Consider the following 21,994-nt stretch of genomic DNA (forward strand, 5'->3'; position numbering starts at 1 on the left):
TTACACCTGCAAATAACTTCGACCGTGGCCGCCATATTGCCAGCTCTAAAGGTAGTGTCAATCCATTTCCATAATCAGTAAGAATTTCGTATCTGCAGGTGGCCGCGAAATCCAGTCCTCTAATTCGGCCTGCAGATGAAAATCGGCCGAAAAAAGTATATCCGAGAAACAATACTCGGAACCCCGTTAGCCAGCTATATGTAATGTACGTGAGTACAGCTGTTGCCGCCCTGGACGTGGAACGTAGATGTTGTGTTCCGGACGTGGGGATTATCTACCTCAGGGCAACTTTTTCAAGTTTCTATTGAAATATTAACTTACATTAATCGGATTTTTTTTACTCAAGAATCTTCTTTTTAATGTACAATTTACTTATTATAGAATCGATTTAGATAAACCTTAATGCTATGTCCGATTATCGTGAAATTTTGTACTAATTATTATCTCCCTAAATATGTAGTTACGTGATAAGGTGAATTCATGTGTTTTCGTCATAGATTAGGCATTTTTGTCTGTACCGGCATCCGTATTTTCTTCTGCCTCCCCACATACTTTCTCCTTATTAGTTTTATGTCTTCAGTCATAAATTCTTGCAGACGGTCATTCGACCGTCTTGACCTCATACATTGTGAGGTACAATGTATGATCTTATTCGTTCATTAAGGGGGAAAAAGGGGGTCGAATTCATCCACAATTTGTTAAGTTTCAGCACATAGTATTTATTTTTAATCTATCTATTATCTATATTAAAAAAATCTACGGAGGTATTGATTTATGAATTTTTTTTAGTTAATAGTAGTTATTTCATAATCAGACTAGAATCCTAACAAGTGTACTCGTAAGTCATTCGATTTTCGTATTCTATAAAATTCTGCTTAACTCCACAGGTTATTTTCTACTGTAAAAATTCATTTGCATTATGCTCTTGAGAAACCAAACCATGAAATATTCATTTAGTCTTCCCCTTTTTTTATTTATTTTTTATTTTTTGAAGTTCACATAATATTTGTATATTAATCTGTTTTTTTTCTTATGTTATTATGAGTAAAAATACACTAATTTATATAAATATTAAGTACTAGATACATTAATAGCTCTTCTCTCAATTAAATGTTAATACTTAATTTATATCAACGAAAATGTATTAATAGATCAATCATCATCACTTAGTTGAAACTATAGCACATTCCGGATTGCAATAAGTAAATTGATTAGCTTGATTAAGTAAGGTAATATGTATTTTTTTGTAATTAGATTAAGTCTAAAAATACCTAATCAATAACTGAAAAATATGTTCTCAACCATTACAGTTTTAAGTTTTTTTGTTTGTTATAATATAAACTTTAAGAAAGCTGATAAAAATTTAATTGAAAAATTGGTATATCACATCTACTTTTTGAAATAAACATTTATTAAACAATTGCATTTTTTGTACTTGTAAATTAAAAAAAATCTAACACAGTTGTAGGACTTTCCCGTCACGCGGTTTTTTTCTGATGCACGGCTTACACACACAACTCAAATTAAAATATTTATAATTTTATTTAAATATAATATTTTTTATTTTATTTAATTCAATGATTCAAACTAAAGAGCGCGCGCATACCGTTTTTCATTCGGCTTTGCGCTACTAGCGGCTACGTTAGATAATTTTTTATATTTTAAATATTATTATTTTATTTAATTCTACCGGTCTTCTATGACGTCACACCATAGCGGGCGACTTTTTCTTTCTTTCTTTCTTTCTTTTTCCTGTTTAGACTCCGGTAACTACCGTTTTAGATAATTCTTCAGAGGATGAATGAAGATGATATGTATGAGTGTAAATGAAGTGTAGTCTTGTACATTCTCAGTTCGACCATTCCTGAGATGTGTGGTTAATTGAATCCCAACCACCAAAGAACACCGGTATCCACGATCTAGTATTCAAATCCGTGTAAAAATAACTGGCTTTACTAGGACTTGAACGCTGGAACTCTCGACTTCCAAATAAGCTGATTTGGGAAGACGCGTTCACCACTAGACCAACCCGGTGGGTTCATAGCGGGCGACTAGAGCAGCTGTACTTCACTGCTACACCAGCTCTCCTTGTGGTGAGTGAAGGTACTAACGACACAGTACCTTCTACCCATTTAGCTACTAGTTTATTTAGAACATTTTTTGGGGTGGGGATGCGATCTTGCAAAAATTTTTTCTTGGAATTATTATTTTTTAATTTTTAATAAATAAATGTACCTAAGAAAAATAAAACCTTAATTAGGCGAATTCTCGAAATACTGCGGGCGACCTTGCTCTACATCCTCACTCCCTTGACTTTAAGTTGAAAACTTAATGGCATCAATCTCCCATTTATGGAAGTAATCTGACCAAGTCTGGTCAAAATCGGTCGAATAATTCTAGAGATATAAGGTGATTTAGGGTGCGACATCGAATACGCACATACGTACTCGTACATAGGAATACCCGGAAAATTTCGTTCCAATTTTTTGGGTTCCTTAGGTGTCAAAACGTAAATATCCGGTGAAAACTGCCTATCTCCAAACTGGACCAATTACAATACTTTCCCTTCTAAATCTATATCTCTGCTATAGCAGAACACGGGAAATAATATATTATTTTTATGATTTTCTTTTAGAACAAATCTAAATTATTTCTTAATAAAAGGCGATAAAAGTACTACATTTACTTAAGCTTTAAGAAATTACCTGATTGAAAAATATTTATCGTTTCTTCAGTTCATCGTAATTTAACCTTTATCAACTTACGTCTTCCTTTCTGATAGTAATCATCTTCTTCAGTTTTGTGCAACTTGTGATGGCGTTTCTTCTTCAAATGCTAATAAATTGGGAGTAGAATTTGGATGTAAATATCGAAATTATTCGATATCCAGCTTGAAAGTAACAGTCTGCAGAAATTGATTCATCTGAAATCATTTCTGTAAGTAGACATTAAGAAAGTTATATATTTATAATCCCTGCGGTCCTATAAGAACACTTAAAATACAGTACCCCTTTGAACAAAAAAAATAAAAAAATGTCCTAATTTTTTATCATATAAAGCGAACTAATTCCTATACCCTATATTTAATATATATATATATATATATAACCAACGCTGTATAAAGCAATAATTTTTTCTAAGAAAAATCCACGATGTAATTTTAGTTGCTTGAAAACGACCATTCAAAAATACTCTTTACGGCTACACTATTAATACTATCAACTATCAAACATTTGCTTTCAGAGGTTTTAGAACAGTTATTTTCAACTCTTTTAGTCCCACGATCCCCCCAAAAAATAAAAAAAATGTATATAGTGAATATTTCGCGATCTCCCAACTCAACCCAATGAAACCTAGTTAAAATTATTATTTAACTTTGTTAATAGCGACGGGTATAAACATGGAAAATTTACAGTATAAATTTGATGTGTACGTGCTCTTTTTAATTTGAACTACTCGCATAATAATCACTCTGAGAGCGTCAGATTCGAACATGCATATGATATTTGAACACGTCGTGCTCTCAGCAGTATAAAAGGGATTGCAGTATGTCAGTTTAGTTTCAAATGCAAAGCGTGCGTGTGGTGCCTTTATTTAAGTTTTTGGGAGCGTAGTTTCATTGAAAATAATAATAATTGAGGTTTTGGTTTTTTAGTGTGCGATCAAACGTTGTGAATGTGCTTTTTTCACTTATGAAAAATGGATAAATCTGTAAAAAAACGAAGTGACCCATCTACATCCAATGAATCTACCGGTAAAAAACAAGATAATACAATGACATCCTGACCCAGAAGGGGAAGATACCCTCTCCCATCCCCTCCGTTCCGAGCTATTATGGGCTTTGCAGGAGGTCATCTTCGAAACCTCGGCTTTTGATATATTCCAGTCCGCCTCGGCCAGGATGCCACGAGTGACATTCCCATCGGTGTACTACTATTTAATGAACTCAAAACAAAACACATCTCACCGAATCTTAAGCAAGACTGAAAAGATCTAACTTAACAAAGGAATTGAACTATCTACCCGTAGAATGTAAAAATGAGTTCAACACCCAACACGGAACAATAAAAATACAGTAACACTGAAACAGAACAAAACAAAGGACAAGAACAACAAAAACATAATTTATAAATCAAAATATCAACAAAAACAGAATAAAAGAGAAATCAAAGCAGAGCTCTAGATCCCCTTTGCTAAGTACACTATAGAACTCTCCACTATTGTCCATTTGGTCTGGCTCCTCCAATGTAGTATTGTCCATTTGGCACGGAGATCCAACGCCGACCGATGGTCTCCGTACGCATTAACTCGTACTTCGAGCACTCATAAAGGACATGATTGGTGTCGTCCAATTGCCCACACCGATGACACATCCCAGAATCTCTACCTGGCCGAATTTCTACAGTCTGTCCCTAAAAGCACATGACCGGAAAGAAATTGCGTCACATATTTATTAGGGTGCACCCAAGAGGCGTTCCGCAAACCAACAATAGTTGGAGAGAGTTCATGCGTATAACGCTCACCATCTATTTCATCCCATCTGGCCTGCCACAAGGCATTGTCATGTCGTTCAATTTCTCGAACTTTATCCGGTCAACTCACCAGACTTCTTAGCAACATACCGCTGCTGCTTCTCAGACGCAATCAAGTCTATCGGTTTCACGCCTGCAATCACCAACATTTATTTAAATTATGGTTTTACCTCATTGGATGGAAAACCACAATGCCTTGTTTGCTTTCAAGTCCTCTACGATTAAAGCATGAAGCCATCAAAATTAATTCGACACTTGGAAAATAAACATCCGGATCGTAAAAGTAATTCCTTGGAATTTTTCGAAGGAAATTACATACTTTGAAAAATTAGCAAGCTTCTATTTGTAAATCAAGCCATACTGATAAAAGTACACTTGAAACATGTTATCTCGTAGCATTAAGGGAAGCTAACATGTCCTAACCCCGTAAAATCACAGAAAACCTCATGTAGCCTGCTGTAATTGATATGGTCAGTGTTTTAAAAGTCGTGAAAGAAGCAAAACAATTACGCTTTCTAAGACACAGTATCAAGACGAATCGACTACACGGGATATTCGCGATCAGATAATTCAGCAAGTAAGTTCAAGTGAATATTTTAGTATTCAATTTTGATTAATCAACAAATGTAGCAAACATTTCTCTGTTATGGTTTTTTAAGATTTGAATGCGATGGGAACAGATCAATAAAAAAAAATATGTTGTTTAGCAAATGAGTATCTGGTCATGCAACAGGACAATCTCTTTTTAATGTTTTATTTTTTTTATATTAGTAAAAACTATGAAGATTGGAAAAAATATGTTGCTGTATATAGTGATGATGCAAAGGCGTTAACAAGAAAAAAGTGAGTTTTTGAAAAAAATAAAAGATCGAGGAAACTCTTCTTTCACAGACATGCTCTTGCCATGAAACATATGCCGGAAAACCTTTAACAAATTCTTTGTAAACTGTAAAAAAAGTTAATTTTATTAAAAGTTGATCATTACAGAATAGGCTGTCTGCTAAACTATGCGATGAAATGGAGGAAAAGAAAAAAATCTCTTCTTTCCCGTACAGTAGTCAGATTTTTATCCCGGGGAAAGTGTTAACGGTTATTAGAATTGCGAGATGAATTAATACTAATGTGGTTGCACTAAACTAAGTATAGAAATCGTATTTTATCACGTGAAAACAATTTTCTTTTGTGTATTTCTAACATAGATATACGTATAGAGAAACTTTTAAATGAAAAACAAACGCAACCATCTAAATAAATATTTATTTTCTTTATATGTATACTCACTTATAAACTAAGTAAAATGTTTTGTAATAATTTTTTTTTCTCATAAAATGATTTCATTATTGTTTACGAGTAAAGTTATAGGCTAATTTCGTGACCCCCGTGAATGTCGCAACCCAGGCTGAGAACGGATGGATTGAAGTAACAACACCCACAGTGGTTAAGTTAGGTATCGGAACTCAAATTTTAGACTATCTCAGTTCACTTAATTCATTAGAACCAATTAATTTTATAAAACGAAATAAGGAACTTTTATAAAAATTAATTTCGAAAACGGTAAGTTAAGGCGATCGAGACTTCTTTCAATTATCAACTACCATAATGTGAAAAAATTATATTTACTTGTAAAAAAGAATGTGTAAATTCATTTTCGAAGCTAATTAAAATTCGTAATTTTAATTTTCGCATCACTAATATTGTATCTTGTTTTTCAGAAACTCTATTTGTCATTATTTTTTTATCACTGAGGAAACAGATGAAAGTTAAAAGGTTCGCAAATGTTGATTTCCAGGATTTAAATAACAACTTATTTTAACTGTTCTGATGTATCTGTTTTCTGGTTTATAACTGTTTATTAATTCCAAAATTACTTTACACATCAGAGCTGTGTGATCTGAAATAACTTTTGCATACTTTTTTCGGTCATATCAATTTTTAGCATAACATTCTTAAAAAAAGTTAAAGGATTCCAAATCGATCAAAAATAATAATTTTAAGCGACTAATTGACCAGCAGTAAGCAGACAACTGTTCGTATACGTTTGGCATATTGATTTACTTTGAAAATTCTGGGATTAATTCCAATTCTTATAAATACAATGTATTTAATCCATTTATTTATGTATAATAAATGATATGTAGAAGAATAACGAAAATTTTAATAGCAAATCTTTTCTCCTTAAAGTTTGAATTTATTTTTATTATATGCATTCTAATACGAATTAATTATTAAATACTAATGAGTAAATCGTAATCATTATTAAATGTAATAAATCAATAAAACAATGAAAATATGTTGCACTGTATTAAATAAAAATTAAAAAAAAAATAATTCATACGTTAAAAAATCAATAAAGAAATGAAAAATTACCATTATCACATTTTCTTAAATAACGTCGAGAATAGTGGTTTAGTATTCAAACTTCCTTCTTCAGGACTTATTTGTTAAAATTAACGTAGATCGTGAAATATTCTGTACATATTCTACTTATTTTTTTTTCCTTTAGATTAGCATTAATCGTTAGTAAACATTTATAATATTGTATAATTATATTATCATTTCATCTCATTTTCAACTACGTTCATTCAAATTACACTAATCAAAACGTTTATAATTCAAATCTCTGAGTCATGAATTTTAGACCAAGTTTGATTTTTTTAAACTATTTCCGGTTGTGTATAATATCCTGTATGTTCCTAAAATAGAGTCATATGAAAAGCGTACAAACAAGACCTATAACAACATAATATATAAGTTTTACTGAACTAAAAATCGAACAAATTAAGTGATAAAAAGTTAATTTAATATCAGAAACATTCAAAATATTATAAAATGTAGTAAATAGGGTCCACCTTTAAAAATCTCTGGTTAGTTACTTGTGTAAGTTATATTACTGAGAATAGATAAAGCGTTGCATTACGTAAGCCACGTGTGCTGCCTATCGCTAGATTTTAGGAAACCCACCGTGTGAAAGAATGCAATGCTACACGTTAGTCCGGTACTTGCTTCGTTACAATGAATATGTTACTAAAGTCTGATGTAGACATGACTTCCTTGTACGCCTACTAAATTGCATATACATTTTTTTTTTAAATGAAAGGTACATAAAATTTTATTTCATTAATAACTTTTGATATTTTTTCCTATTTTTTTATTATTATTATTGAATTATTATTTATCGAAAATTTTTTTTCATAATTAGAGGTCAATAATTATTAGTAAATCAATGTATTTAAAAAAAAAAAAAAAAAAAAAAAAGTAAAGTAGATGAAGTCTGATTCGAGCCTTTGTGCCTTCCCCTTCTAAAATCCAAGTATTTCATTAATTAAAATTTCATTTGGCTATAACTCTGGAACCAATAAAAATAAGTACCACTTGATATATACTTGAAAAGCTCTCAATGAGGGCTTGTTACTGCAGTTAAGAAAAAATAAAACATCCAAATTTTTTTGGATTGGGAGATTTTTTGGACACTTTTGGTTCAGTCGCTTGTAATCAAAACTGGGGGTCCACAACTAGATATTACAAAAGTCCTAAATTCAAAATTTCAACATCCTAAGGCTAATCATTTTTTAGTTATGCGAGATATATACGTATGTACGTACAGACGTCACGCCGAAACTACTCAAAATGCATTCAAGGATGGTCAAAATGTATATTTCCGTTGAGATCTGAAAACCAAAATTTTTCGCGATCACAATACTTCCTTTACTTCGTACAAGGAAGTAAAAGTCCATGTACGGTACTCATATGATGCACATCGTCGACTTCGTTACAATGTTACAATATTAAAGGTAGCATGTACGCATAACTTGCATTATATTATATGATTAGTATTTGCGTGTCTATCAAAGAGAATTGTAATATTAACAGTTTATTATAGATAGATTATTTTTAAAAGCTCTCATTCGTTATGTAAAATCATAACTTGTACTTATCAGTTGGATTGTTTAAAACCTATAACACACACATACACTCACACCGAGATTGGTTAAATAATGAACTGAATTAACCAGTAACAATTTAAGTAAATATCATCGAAATATTCAAACATTTATATACATTTCAAACATATATTATAATTCCAAAGATTTATAAATTTGAAACGTACAAGGTAATTTCATAACTTCAAATCATCTTTAATCCAATTCTTTCGTAATCTGTTCAAATACGTAATAATATGACAATAAAGTAATTATTTCTGTGAGTATGAAAATTAATAAAACATAAAAAACAGTTTAATATTGTTTTTAACAATAATGAATGTGAGACAAAAATTTCACATTCATTATAATAATATTGATAACTATTTTTTTTTTTTCTTTAGAAGTAACGAAAAATGGAAAAGATTGTAAAATGTACACTATTACTTGTAAATACAATTTAACTTGTTACAGTTTGCCTGTTTTATATTATACAAAAATAGTAAACAAATCTGATATTAAAAAATAACTTAAAACCTGACTTAGAGTATGTTCTGATGTCTGTAACACGAAAATTTCTAAAATCATAACTTTTAATTTCTGTTTCCCATATTCAAATTAATATGTAAAAGAGTCCCCCTTTCATATCACCGGGACACCCAAGTTGAGAAATGCTGTGTTAGAGGAAACGTTAAAATTGCAAAAAAATGACTAACGATTTTTTTAGCTAATATATGGTTCACATTAAAAAAAAAACGTTTACCCGTAAATTAATTTTTCATTGTCAAAAAATAAATGAAAGAAATTTTACAAAATATTTATTTTAACATTATTTTCATGTGTTAAAAGTTAAAAAATTACTCTATACTTAATGCTTATATCATTTGCAGAAATAAAAAAATTGTTACGCAGTTATTTCACAAATCGTTAAACTACTATTTTTAGCATTTAGATCTAAAAATATACATTACGTTTAAATCTTCATTACTAAAACATTTTTGTATAGTTTTACGTAAATAAACTTTTGTTTCTTGTTTTCTGACATGTTTATATGAGATGAATGTACGTACGTCAGTACATTGGCTGACGTACATTCATTCAGATTTCAAGTACTAATTAAATCTATTATATTATAATATTTTGTAAATTTAATATATTACATATTTATATATATTATATCTTGACTAAAAGAGTATAAAGTGAATTAGTCACAGCGTACTTAAAAAAAAAGTGCGTTATAATATCGAGCGTTCGGAAAGTTGCTTTGCACTGGAATTATGGAAGTGTAATGATAAAACTTTCTCAATTATTACTTTCTATTTTCATTTCATTATTTTACAGAAACTGATATTGCAATAACTGTAATAGTTTATGAAATATGTTGAAAATGACCTCCGCCAACTGGGGAGGTCATTTAATATAACACTGCACACGCTTCAATTCGTTTTCAAAGACATATTAACCAGCTGATTTACTGAAATGTCTCGCACGTACGCCGTTATTAGGGTTTTTAGTTTTCAATCGTGCGTAGTCTGCTGCAGTACACTGCCTATCTCGCTGCCACCCATAGAAAGTAATCTGGGGGAGTCAGATCGGGCGATCGTGCGGCCACAAACCCTTCGAAATAATTCGTTCACCAAAGACGTTTCATAAAAACGTTATTGACCTGTTAGCTGTGTACACTGAAGCGCTATGTTGTTGGAACCGACCTTGACTGATTTCCACTTCTGTTACCTGACTAATGATGTTAGTTAAAACTTCGCAATAACGATCACTGTTAACTGTATTTTCAAAAAATATTGGACCCTCCATGTGCGTTCTACTCACACCGACCCAGACTCCAATTTCTGCTTTGCGTAAAGATTGTAAAGATTGATCAGCGTCTTCAACAGAGCCTGTCGCCTGAAATTTTTCGATAAGAGTTCGAACTGCACTGCTGTGAGGAGCAGGAGTATTTGAAAATCGTACAAAATACTTGAGCATTACGAAATCATTATACTTGTCACCTTCAAGAAAGGTGTATTGAACGAGAAAAATGCGTTCCTCTACCGAAATATCATTATGCTTCTAGCAACTATTGATTTTGATAAACAAAACAACACGAACCTAAACGGAAGCACGTTCAATCCAGCCAATCTAACTCTGAAAGAACAGAATGCACCACATAATGCTAAAAACATACTGCACAGCGACTTTTTGAACGCTCTGTATAATAATCACGTACATAATATATAAATACATCGTAAAGTAGACCGTTAAATTTAGTGTTAAGTTATAACAAGTATTTTGTCCTACTTTTTTCCAGATAATAATGATAGTACATATTAAAATAATAATTATTAAAGATTAGTGTTAGACAATCCAGTCATATAAAATTATAAAATCGATAAAATCTAATTAACGTGTAATAATACAATTTAAAAAAAACACTTAAAGGATATTATTTTTTTACCAAAGATAATTGTTTCATAAAATGAAACGGCAATATATTTTTAAAACTTATATCTGTGTAAACTAATTAAACATAGTTTAAAAATTTTGGAGTAATTTATTTATATTAAAACAATATTTCCCTGATTTTATCAACATTTTATAGTGAAATACTGAATATATGTAAAATTATATTACAGAACGGGAATAATGATGCTGTGTTTATAATCAGATTTCACTGGCGAAGCGAGCGTGAAATAACAGCATAGAAGTACTAAATGCCCTCCAGTTTAAAAAACTGGGAGCGCCTGTAACTAGTCACAAGTAACATGAGTCACTGCAATTTATTTCAGTGCACATAAACATTTATAAAATAAAATAAAAAATTAATGCCTGAAAAAAAATCTGAACACAGGTTTTGCCGTAAAATAATAGCGGGTATATTTTATGAATTAAATTACTTTGATATTTTCAACCTTACCACTCTTAAATGAGTATCTCGATGAAATTACTGTAACGTGGTTAAAATATGTACTGATCTTTATTAATTATGATAAGCATAAAAGATAAAATCTTTGGCCTATTGTAAACGAAAAAGACAAAACAAAAAGAATGTGTGATGTTAAATTATATTAAAAATGTTAATTAGTTTGCTATTTATGTATTAATAAAATAATTATTTAACTGAAAATATTTAAAAAATTTTTTTTTAAATATTTGCTCAATTATTTTTTAAGCAAAAGTTGCAACAGCATCGATCATTTGATTTTTTTTTATGTTCTAAGTTACAAATTGTTAGAAGTAATGTTATGCAATTGTATTATATTTTTAATTTATCCAAGAAAAGATGTTCACGATAACAAACTATTATGTTTCTGTGCTTGTATAAATACCGTATAATAATAATCATTATAATAACAACAATAAGAACAACAATAAGAAGAAGCTCTAATCAACAATATAAAATTCAATAGAATTTAATAAAATAATAATTTTCAAACAATGTACTTTGTTGTGAATTACAGCCACAATAATTTTTACTTTGCACTCGACAATGATACAGCTTATTGGATTATAATGGAAAAAAATTCTTCCTCAAATTGGTCAGCTGATCGCGCTTCCGCGAGCGAATCTGTTAATTAAATAGTTGAGGATTGTAAGTTATGGTAGACGATAATGGTTGGAAGAGGCAATACAAAGGCGATAAGAGGTTGCGTAAATACACTGACGGAAATGTCTACCGAGGCATTTGCATCGGTGGCATCCTGAAAGAGGCCAAAGTGATGACTGTGAGGTGTTATCAGGTTTTGGAGGTTTAACAGGCCGGGTTGGTCTAACTTTCTTCCCAAATCAGCCGATTTGGAAGTCGAGAGTTCCAGCGTTCAAATCCTAGTAAAGGCAGTTACTTTCATACAGATTTGAATACTAGGATCGTGGATACTGGTGTTATTTGGTGGTTGGGTTTTAATTAACCACACATCTCAGGAATGGTCGAACTGAGACTGTACAAGACTACACTTCATTTACACTCATACATATCTTCCTCATTCATCCTCTGAAGTATTATATAAAGTCGATTTTGTTTATCTGTCTGTGTATTTTTTTTCGCATTATGAGATAACCAACCGACTGATTGCTTTCAGGATCTATCGCAAATTCCCCCCGATTAAGTTTTGTAACCTATTCTACTCGTGAAAATAATAGAAAAAGTTCATATAAACATTTGTTCTAAAATTCTTCGTATGGAAGTTATACTTAGTGAAAGATTTCACTTGGATTTCAGTTAATCCGGTGAAATAAGTTCTTACTGGAATTTTTAGGACGTTAAGGGCAGAATTAGTGATTTATTATGGTTTTTAACCTGAAAAAACGAATAAAATTAGTTCCACAACCGTACCTGCAGTAGTTTTTGAGAAATTTTGGGTGAAAACCAATAAATTGGGGGTAAAAAGCCCTGTTTTTTTATATTTACCGTACATTAATTTTGTTAAATGAGTAATAAACACATAACAACTGTTAAACAGTACTTGTAGAGAATTTAATTCTGAACAAACTGGTGTAAAATAAATTGAATAAAACAAAGAAAAGTTAGGAAAATTCGAATTTCACGAAAAGGATTACGTAAATTATCAGGAAAAGTTAGGGTGAAACAATAATACATATTGCCGCTCCTTTATCACTTGCAAGTTATCTCTATATAGTTTCTCTACATTATTTTTCTTATTTTTTCAAAACACAAGGTCTCGATTTTTCGTTTCAAAGATAATTTTTTTTTATAAGCGTAATTTTTTATGGTCCTACTTAAAATTTGAAATAAATATATAAATTAAAATAAGCTATCTTTAAAAAATAGTATTAATGAAACCGACTCCAAAGAAAATCTGCACAAAGATTAAAAAAATTCTAAATTTCAAAGATGGATTGAAAATGTATTGTATTTTCAGTTCATTCAAATTTTGAATTTTTGTAGTTAGTATCTGTTAGTAAATCGTTAATTTTTAATTTGGTACTAAGTTTAAATTTAAAGAATTGCGTATGAAAATTTTTTTATTGTAGGTTATCTAAAATTATTTCCTCGACTTAGGTGTTTTAATAGAGTTTACTTTTACCGATATCTTTTTTCTTTGTTATATTACAACAGACAAGAAGGTAAAAAAAATACGCGACCAGCATGAACACTGCGGTATCGAACATTTTTTACGTATGATTGCTTCAGTTGTTCGGGTAAATTGTTTACTAATAAATTTTTCGAAAAGTTTGTAAATTAAGTTTTTTCATCAGTAAAATCGAAACATTATTAGGAAATGAATTTTATTACAAAGAATATTTCATAATTCTTTTCTCCATTTTTAGCTGATGAAATTAAATATGTAATAATATTTTGTATTTGGTTTATAAACATAATAATATGTGTAGGTTACGTATGACAGCGAATAGATTTTATTAGGTTTTACTGTCACCAAAGTTGGGATTGTGAACTAGATACACGACTTCAGTGTGGGAGAAAAAGCTGATGCCAGATTTTATATAATAATATAGATAATTTAAAATCTAACTTAAAGTATATTAAAAAATTTATCTGGATTTTCGTAACAAAATTCTATTATAATTCTGATATGTTTACCGTTTTTTAAGTTGTTTATTGATTTATACAACAAAAGAATTTCTTTTAGGGAGGTATTGCATAAAGGTGGAAAAAATAAATTGCAAATGATATATGTTAACAACAGTTAAGGTGTGACCACACTTGCATCTGGACGATACCCGTATCGCATCACGTTCGTGATATTCCTACAGTAGGCGAAGATAAGGGTTATGATTCCTTTTGTACCATGTTTATTTGTGTTTGTAAATTATACGTTGCTTAAAAAGTGACAAACTTTATGGGAAAATGAGTAAGTTACAATAGTTGTTGAACGCGGCTTCTATTATGCGATTCACTTAACTGAATACGACGTTGTATGCCCTTAAATACATGTTGTAATTTTTTTTTTAAGGAATTGCAGCGACACATCATTCAGTTTCGCTTAGCAATTCGGGAGCAGTGTAAGGATGTGTTTTTTAGGCAACATCCTTAAGAAATCCCCACAAGACAAAGTCAGGAAGGGCTAAATCAGGAGACCGAGGGGCCAAAACCTCTTCGAAATCACTTTTCATGAAAACACTGATCCAAGAAAGTCATAGCGTTGTTGACTGTTTAAGCTGCATAGCATGTCCCGCTAAAACCACGTGTATTTTAGCCGGTCTGCGGGTATACTGTTTACAAATTGTTGTATCATCTGTATGTAGCGCTCACTGTTCATATGCCATAAAAGAATGTCCAGAAGATTGCCAACGTGAAATTGCACATCAAACATCCACTTTTTGTCCATACAGATGAGACTCGTGCAGCTGATGTGGATCTTCCTTACACAAAATGCGTGAATTCTTCGCGTTGCCGTATCCATCAAGGTGGAACAAGACAGGAAATGCCTGTCTTGTTCCATATTCATCGTATTCATCGAGGTGCCTTGTCAGACAGAAACCAATAATCGAGTTCTTCCCCATCTAGCGTTACAGATGATATGAACCACTGACAGAAAGATACATATTTTCCATTGTTTGCAGGTAACAACTCTTAAACAACACGAATTCTGAACGGATGCATCCTTGTAAACACTTGCGCGATACCATTGTTGGCACTACCAAAGAGACCAGACTGGCTAGATAGGAGTCGCACAGACTTCTTGGGACTAACAGAATATGCAGCTTGCACGTCGATCAACATTTCTGGTAGCACTTTCGGTCGACCGCTCTTGGCTGCATCTACCACATTCCTGTCTCTAGGAACTTGTCATGCAGCTGCTTGATGAGGACTTGTTTGGTGCATACACACCATGCTTTTCATGTGAAGGCATTCTAGGTCTGGGAATAACGGGCAATCTAATGTGTGGGGAGACAATAAATATTCTCTGCTGCAGTGCGCAACCCATTTTTCTTCAATTTTTCTCATTTAAACCTGCAACAAAAAAGGAAACATTCTTCTATAAGTTTGCGTCACTTTTTGAGCACTATAATGCTGACTGTGTAACAGACAATATTTACTCTATTGTTTCATTATATGCAATAATTTGTGAATGTTAATGTCTGTTTCTAGTGTATTGCAGAAGTTTTGTCATTAATACTATTCTCATAAACCACCTTACTAAAAACGATCCAGAGCTTGATATCAGCGATGAATTTACAGTTATGCTGATCTACTGAGTATTATTTTGCTACTACTACAACTTGCCCTACTGCTTTTGTCTTACAGTTCCAGTAACAACTTTCACATTTGACACGGGGGTTTTGTTGTAAACCGGTGCACTCAGCAGGGGATTGTCGATCAGCAATTCTTTCATTAAAGTAGCCCATCCATACACTAACCGAGTAAGCCGGACTTGGTTGTGAAGAAATGCATACAAAAATATATAACAGTCGGTGAATATTGGTGATTAGAAGAATAGTCCAAATTCTTCCCAATTTGTTGGTCAAGGTCAGGCTGGTATATGTTCATTATTATGTACCCACTATTATGTGGTATATTTCTATTATGTAATAGGGTATATTATGTACCATAATAGGGTTCTTTCAAAAAATCTACTTCATTAGGAACCTAGTTACTGGATGAGCGATTCCGAGTTGATTAGGATTCTCCCTTTTTACTTCCTTGTACGCGAAAAATTTCGGTTTTCAGATTACAACGGAAATATCCATTTTGAACATCCCTGAATCCATTTTGACTAGTTTCGGTGCGACGTCTGCACGTACTTACGTATCTTGCATAACTCAAAAACGAATGGTAGGATGTTGAAATTTTAGATTTAGGGCTGTTGTAACAACCAGTTGTGCACCTCCCCTTTTGATTGCAATCAGAGGCAATCGTCGAGACCTTTCAACGATATATCATAAGTGGCTCTTATTTTCATCGGTTCCAGTGTTATAGCCAAATGAAATTTTAATTAATGAAATATTTGAATCTTAAAAGAGGAACGCATGTCGGTTCAAATCCGATTTCGTTTCTTTTTTTTTAAATTTAAATATATTGATTTATTAATAATTAATAACCTGTGATTGTAAAAAAAGTTTTGCAATAAATAATAATTCAATAACAGCAATAAAAAAGAACAAAAAATATGAAAAGATATTAGAAGTTATTAATGAAATAACATTTTATGTACTTTTAATTTTAAAAAAATGTGTACATGTAAAACATGTCCACATCAGACTTTTTCTTTCTAGCTGTAAGCTGTAAAATATAGCAATTTTGGTACGTGTACAGATTTCAGTCTCAAATGAAGCTCGGAAAAAGTAAATTAAGGTAAATTTTCAACCTTATATGATAATGTTTACGTGACCGGTTATTTTTGTTTGAAAATAAGTTAAAGTTGGTGCAACTCTACGATCTGATGTCTTGAACCAACAAGACAGTGAAGTCACTGGCTAGACCGACTTGAATGGCTGATTTAAGCTGATATTCCAGAGAGAGTCCTGTGCTGCTATTTTTCCCTTTGTCATCTATTCCTAAATATAATTTTTATTGAATTCTCTTGCCACCATGAATTCAGTAAAACCGAATTTTGTTATTATTAGCGCTTCTACTTTAGATAAACAAGAAAAAGAAAACGATGGATTCATTATTTGTTTTGATTACATAAGGAAGAAGGAAAGGAAGTTCTACACAATTTTTTTTTTGGCTGGAAAGATGATCTAAAAATTTTATCAAATATTTTAAAATGAGTTTTCTAAAAAAAAGATTTGCATTAACACTAAATAATTTTTTTAAAAATTAAATTAAAATTTAGAATTTAGCGTTAAGGAACACTAAAAAATTAAATTAATATATAATATTAAACTTCACCGGCTGTTTACAAAATATTTTTGCAAACATATAATATACTTGCTCTTTATCAGTTTTATTATTCTGTCATTTTTAAAATAAAACTGGTTGCTTGTATTTGAAGAAGAACCAAGAAAATATACACCAATATCTATGAAATAACTGTACAGTTTAAGCAGATAAATTTTAGTTACAATTATAAATAGATATAATTCATTGTTAATCTCGATGGAAGACGTTAATCATAAAATACTTACTCAATATCGAGTGTTTAGTTCGGATATTTCCGTTGTAAATTAGTCGAGGCGATAACCGCGCTGCCGGCTGTAATTTTAACCGGGTGTGCCATGCCGTTGCGATGGCATCAATTATCAGCCGTTTTTACTCTCCGAAACAAAATTGCAGAGCGTGCTGCAGGTTTAGAGGATTTAAAATATGACCTTCGGTAAAGGCCATCAGTGCTAGGAACGGAGGGAGTGGTTTGGCGACCAGGATCGTCACAAGGCGGGGGAGAAAGTCAGGATGGCACGGTACTCTCAGTAAATTGAAACTGTTTCTTCAATGTTATTTAAATCAGCAATTCCATTGAACAAATACTGAACACACACGACATCTTCGGTGGGAATAAACTTTTGTTGGTGAGTAGATGGGCCACTATTTATCGTTGTATTTGTTCGTTCCATCATATAACATTAGTAGATAGTTCCATGAAAATATGGTGATATTTCTACAAGCGCACCTATACTTCGTTGCTCAGCAATTTAATGTGCAGTTAATATCGGTACTCTCAGAGAAAGAATTATGACATGTTGTACATATATCATATCCATAAGAAAGTCTGTTTAGTGTAAATCAACCTTTTTTTACGTGAAAAATGCGTTACGTATTTGCATAATGCGCAGAACAAATAACTAAATTACTGCAATCGACTTTTTGTTGTTAAAATGTTAGTACTATATAAATATTACATCTATGTTGGATGTTTTACTAGTATTGTTATTATAATTACAAGTTAGCAGATAACGATACCAGTATGCATTCATTGGTGTAAATTGACCAGTAGTTGGATTAAATTATTTTTATAAAAAAAATATATTTTAAATTTTACTCTAACGTTTTGTTGTGTTTTAATTATATGATTGCGTTTTAATTCTATAACTGTAGTGAACAATTTATTATATATATATATATATATATCATAAAACGATATTATAATTATAAAATTATATCAACTCAATTGGCCAATTATGGAGACTGTTTTTACATATCGAATAACAAGGTAGTTTTTTCCTACACTTGGCAGCAATCGTTTTTTTTTTTTTTAGGTATATTAACTTAGTGATCATTTATACATAATTATACAAGCAGTTTTATCTTAAAATATTAACATAAATGAATGGGTATTAGTATAATCACATGTTCAGTAATAGAAATTCATGTTATCATTATGAATTAACGCTGTTATAAATTTACTTTGAAGATTATCTCTGCTAACTACATTACTTCGGTTTAAACTGGATTAAATTATCAAGAAAGCTATTTGCAATGAAATATTAACAACAAACTATTTTAATAAGCTAGTAGTAATAATATCTTTATTGGTATATCTATATATATTTCATATACACGCACGCATATATACAATTACTCAAAATAATAATAATAATAATTCTATTCCATTATTAAAATATTATTTAATATGAAAATAGGAATAAAATAATTATCAGAACGGTAATTAACTAACATTAAGTCTTATAAAAATCATACTGATCTGCAATCTATTATCTTACTGAGATTATTTAAGCCTATAAAATTATTTAAAAATTAAAAACGAGAACAAAAAAAAATATTACTAACAATGAGTTTGTTGTTGTTCAGTATTGAACATTTTTTATGTAATACAGTGAAATAAACTGTGCCTAAAAATCTGAATGCAGCCAACATATTTAAATCTCAAAAAAAAAAATAGAATAGAAATAAGTTTAATTAAAAAGATTATGTTTAATATATGTATAATTACACTAATATATCTATAATTACACTACTGCTCAAAAAGGAGTGTAATGTAGTTAGGGTGTACGTATATATTTCTTCCACCGCACCGGGAGTGTCACTGGCGATTTATATATATATATATAAAAAATGATTGTGCGTTGGCTTGTTTTGTTCGTTTATTTGATATACTAGTATGTGCTTTCTTTTTCTGTTTAGCCTCCGGCAATTACCATTCAGATATTACTTCAGAGGATGAATGAGGATGATATGTATGAGTGTAAATGAAGTGCAGTTTTGTACAGTTCTCAGTCGACCATTCCTGAGAAGTGTATTTAATTGAAACCCAACCACCAAAGAACACCGGTGTCACGATCTGGTATTCAAATCCGTATAAAAGTAACTGAAGTGATACATATGTAATGCAAAAAACCTCATCGAAATCAGTCTAATAGATTTTGAGGAAAATGGTAACAGATACACACACAAACAAACAACATCTTACCCTAAACGCATATACCGTCTCCGTTCCGCCATGGGTAAAAAAAAGAGAAAAAATTAATAGTGATAAGATTTTTTTTTAAATTTACGTTGTATTATTTTCGATATTATTTTATCAAGCTAAATTTTCCTATGTATTTCCTCTCCCAAATATAAAGCCCCTCAACATTTTTCCACTCATGATTTGATTTAAAGAAAACAATAATAAAATAAATCCGCTTAATATGCTAGCTTCCGTGCCAAATTTTGTTATTACAAATTACATAATTCTTGATGTAAAGCCAAGCAATTAAAAAAAAAAAAAAAAATACGTACTCTAGAATTATAGAATCGATGACGAATTCACCACTGGACCACCCTGTGGGTAATAAAATCTTACTTCTTTTTCTGTTTAGGCTCCGGAACTACTGTAAGGTATTACTTCAGAGAATGACTGAGGATGAAGTGTAGTCTTGTACAGTCTTAGGTCGACCAATTCTTAGATGTGTAGTTAATTGAAATCCAACCACCAAAGAACACCGGTATCCACGATCTAGTATTCAAATTCGTAAAAAAGCAGTTGCCTTTACTAGGATTTAAATGTATGTGCTCGCATTTTTATTTTAGCTGTTATTGGCGCTGAGCGGGCCACGTGGTGCACCGGGCAGCTGTGCAACTGCGCGCAACGCACGGAAGGTTCACTCGTTCGAACGATTTATACTTCTCGAACGATTCATTAGTTCAAACGATTTATAATTCTTGATACGAACGCTTTATCTAAAACAATATTTTTATTTTGGGGATAAAAGAGGAAAATAATAAGGGTTAGAGCTGTGTTAAAAAATCACAACTTAAGAAAGAGCTAAAAATGTTCAGGATTTTGAAGCTTTCGTTGTAAAAGTTTTTGTTGTTGTTAGTACGCTAAATTCGTTAACGTTATTTAGTTACAATCGGTAAAAATGTTTAACAAAATCATGTGTAATGAAATATATACCTAGTAAAATTTGGGCTGCGGGCCATAGGCCCACCTTTTTTCTAGTGTATATAAATATATATACATATGTAGTAGATACTTTCCAGTTGAACTACCAACTTCAATGAATTGAATGAATGAACTGTAAACTGTGAGCCTCTATCACTGTGTGAGCTGGGTTTGAACTGAATGGTTCAAATCAATTGAATGAATAATACTACAAAAATAATAAAATTAAATTACGTTAAATAAAATAAAATAATATTAAGTTAAAAAAATGTCTGTTGAATAATAATGAGCTTTCCTTGAATACTACGTGCGAGGCTAGAACGGTGAGATGATGCGAGCACCTTCTGAGAGGCTGGACCAGTTATCGCCATCAACTGGTAACAAACGCAATACCCCTAGGGCGCTGTTTTGGGAGGTGCAATGGGGTGCTCTTATAATATCTCTGCAAACAATCGTTTGATTTTTAAAATTCAAACGAGTTATTTGTTAGTATGTTGTAGGCTAACTTTTTCATACATCAAGTACACTCTCGATCGTGTTATTCGGAAATGTTATTATACCTTCGCAACCGATATTGGGAAGAATACTATATCATATCTTCCAATTTTCAAAATTCAAACAGGGTATTTGCTAGTATAATACAAAATCACGATGGAATCATACTCAGAAAAATCGAGTGGCCTCCGTTACGCCGAGACCAACTTGAACCCGGCGAGCTCCCGCATACGGTATTTGTAGAGTTTGATGACAGTACGATTAGATGTAATTCTGTCGGTAACGGATTGAGTGTCGAGCTCACTATTGTCGAATTTGATGACTTGGAGGGGTATAGGAACGGCGTATATTGCCACTAATATTGTGTTGGGCTGTAACGATGCATATACTACAAGGGAATACCCTAGATATAGCCTCATAGTTTTGAGCGCTCACATCTTTTCCAAGGGCCAAGCCTCGTAACAGTCGCGTGAAACAATTAGAGACGTTTAGCCATTAGTTGTTTGGAACCCAGAAAATTGCTTTACGATTCGCTTGATAAAAAGTCTGTCGCTGAACTCAGTCACATGATTGAGTTGGAGGGGCTCTGAATAGTAATTGTCATAAATTAAATAGATCTGGACTAGTAATTATTCTATATTAAAGACTTCCGACTGCATTTAAATATTTTCGTTGAAGGACAAAATTTTCTTGTCGATGTAAGACCTGGTGAGAACTTAATCATTAGATACCGTTAAACGGCTGCTATTGCTAAAGCATGAAAAATATATTTAAATAAATTAAAGCTGTCTGAGAGTTGATGGGT

General features: G+C 31.6%; 1 protein-coding gene across 4 annotated transcripts in view; it reads left to right on the top strand.

The window, feature by feature from the left end:
- The window catches only part of LOC142318991 (bcl-2-related ovarian killer protein-like), a 421,142-nt gene that overhangs the window by 168,505 nt on the left and 230,643 nt on the right, over nt 1–21,994 (top strand). The window contains exon 1 of one of the 4 annotated variants that reach the window (XM_075355754.1): nt 13,516–13,606. The exons of the other annotated variants lie outside the window; for them this stretch is intronic. The gene's annotated coding sequence lies outside the window, so the exon portion shown is untranslated. Of the gene's footprint in view, nt 1–13,515; nt 13,607–21,994 lie in introns of those variants that run through there. 4 annotated transcript variants of the gene reach the window in all.

The sequence above is a fragment of the Lycorma delicatula genome, chromosome 2 (assembly GCF_047948215.1).
Source record: "Lycorma delicatula isolate Av1 chromosome 2, ASM4794821v1, whole genome shotgun sequence".
NCBI lineage: Eukaryota > Metazoa > Arthropoda > Insecta > Hemiptera > Fulgoridae > Lycorma > Lycorma delicatula.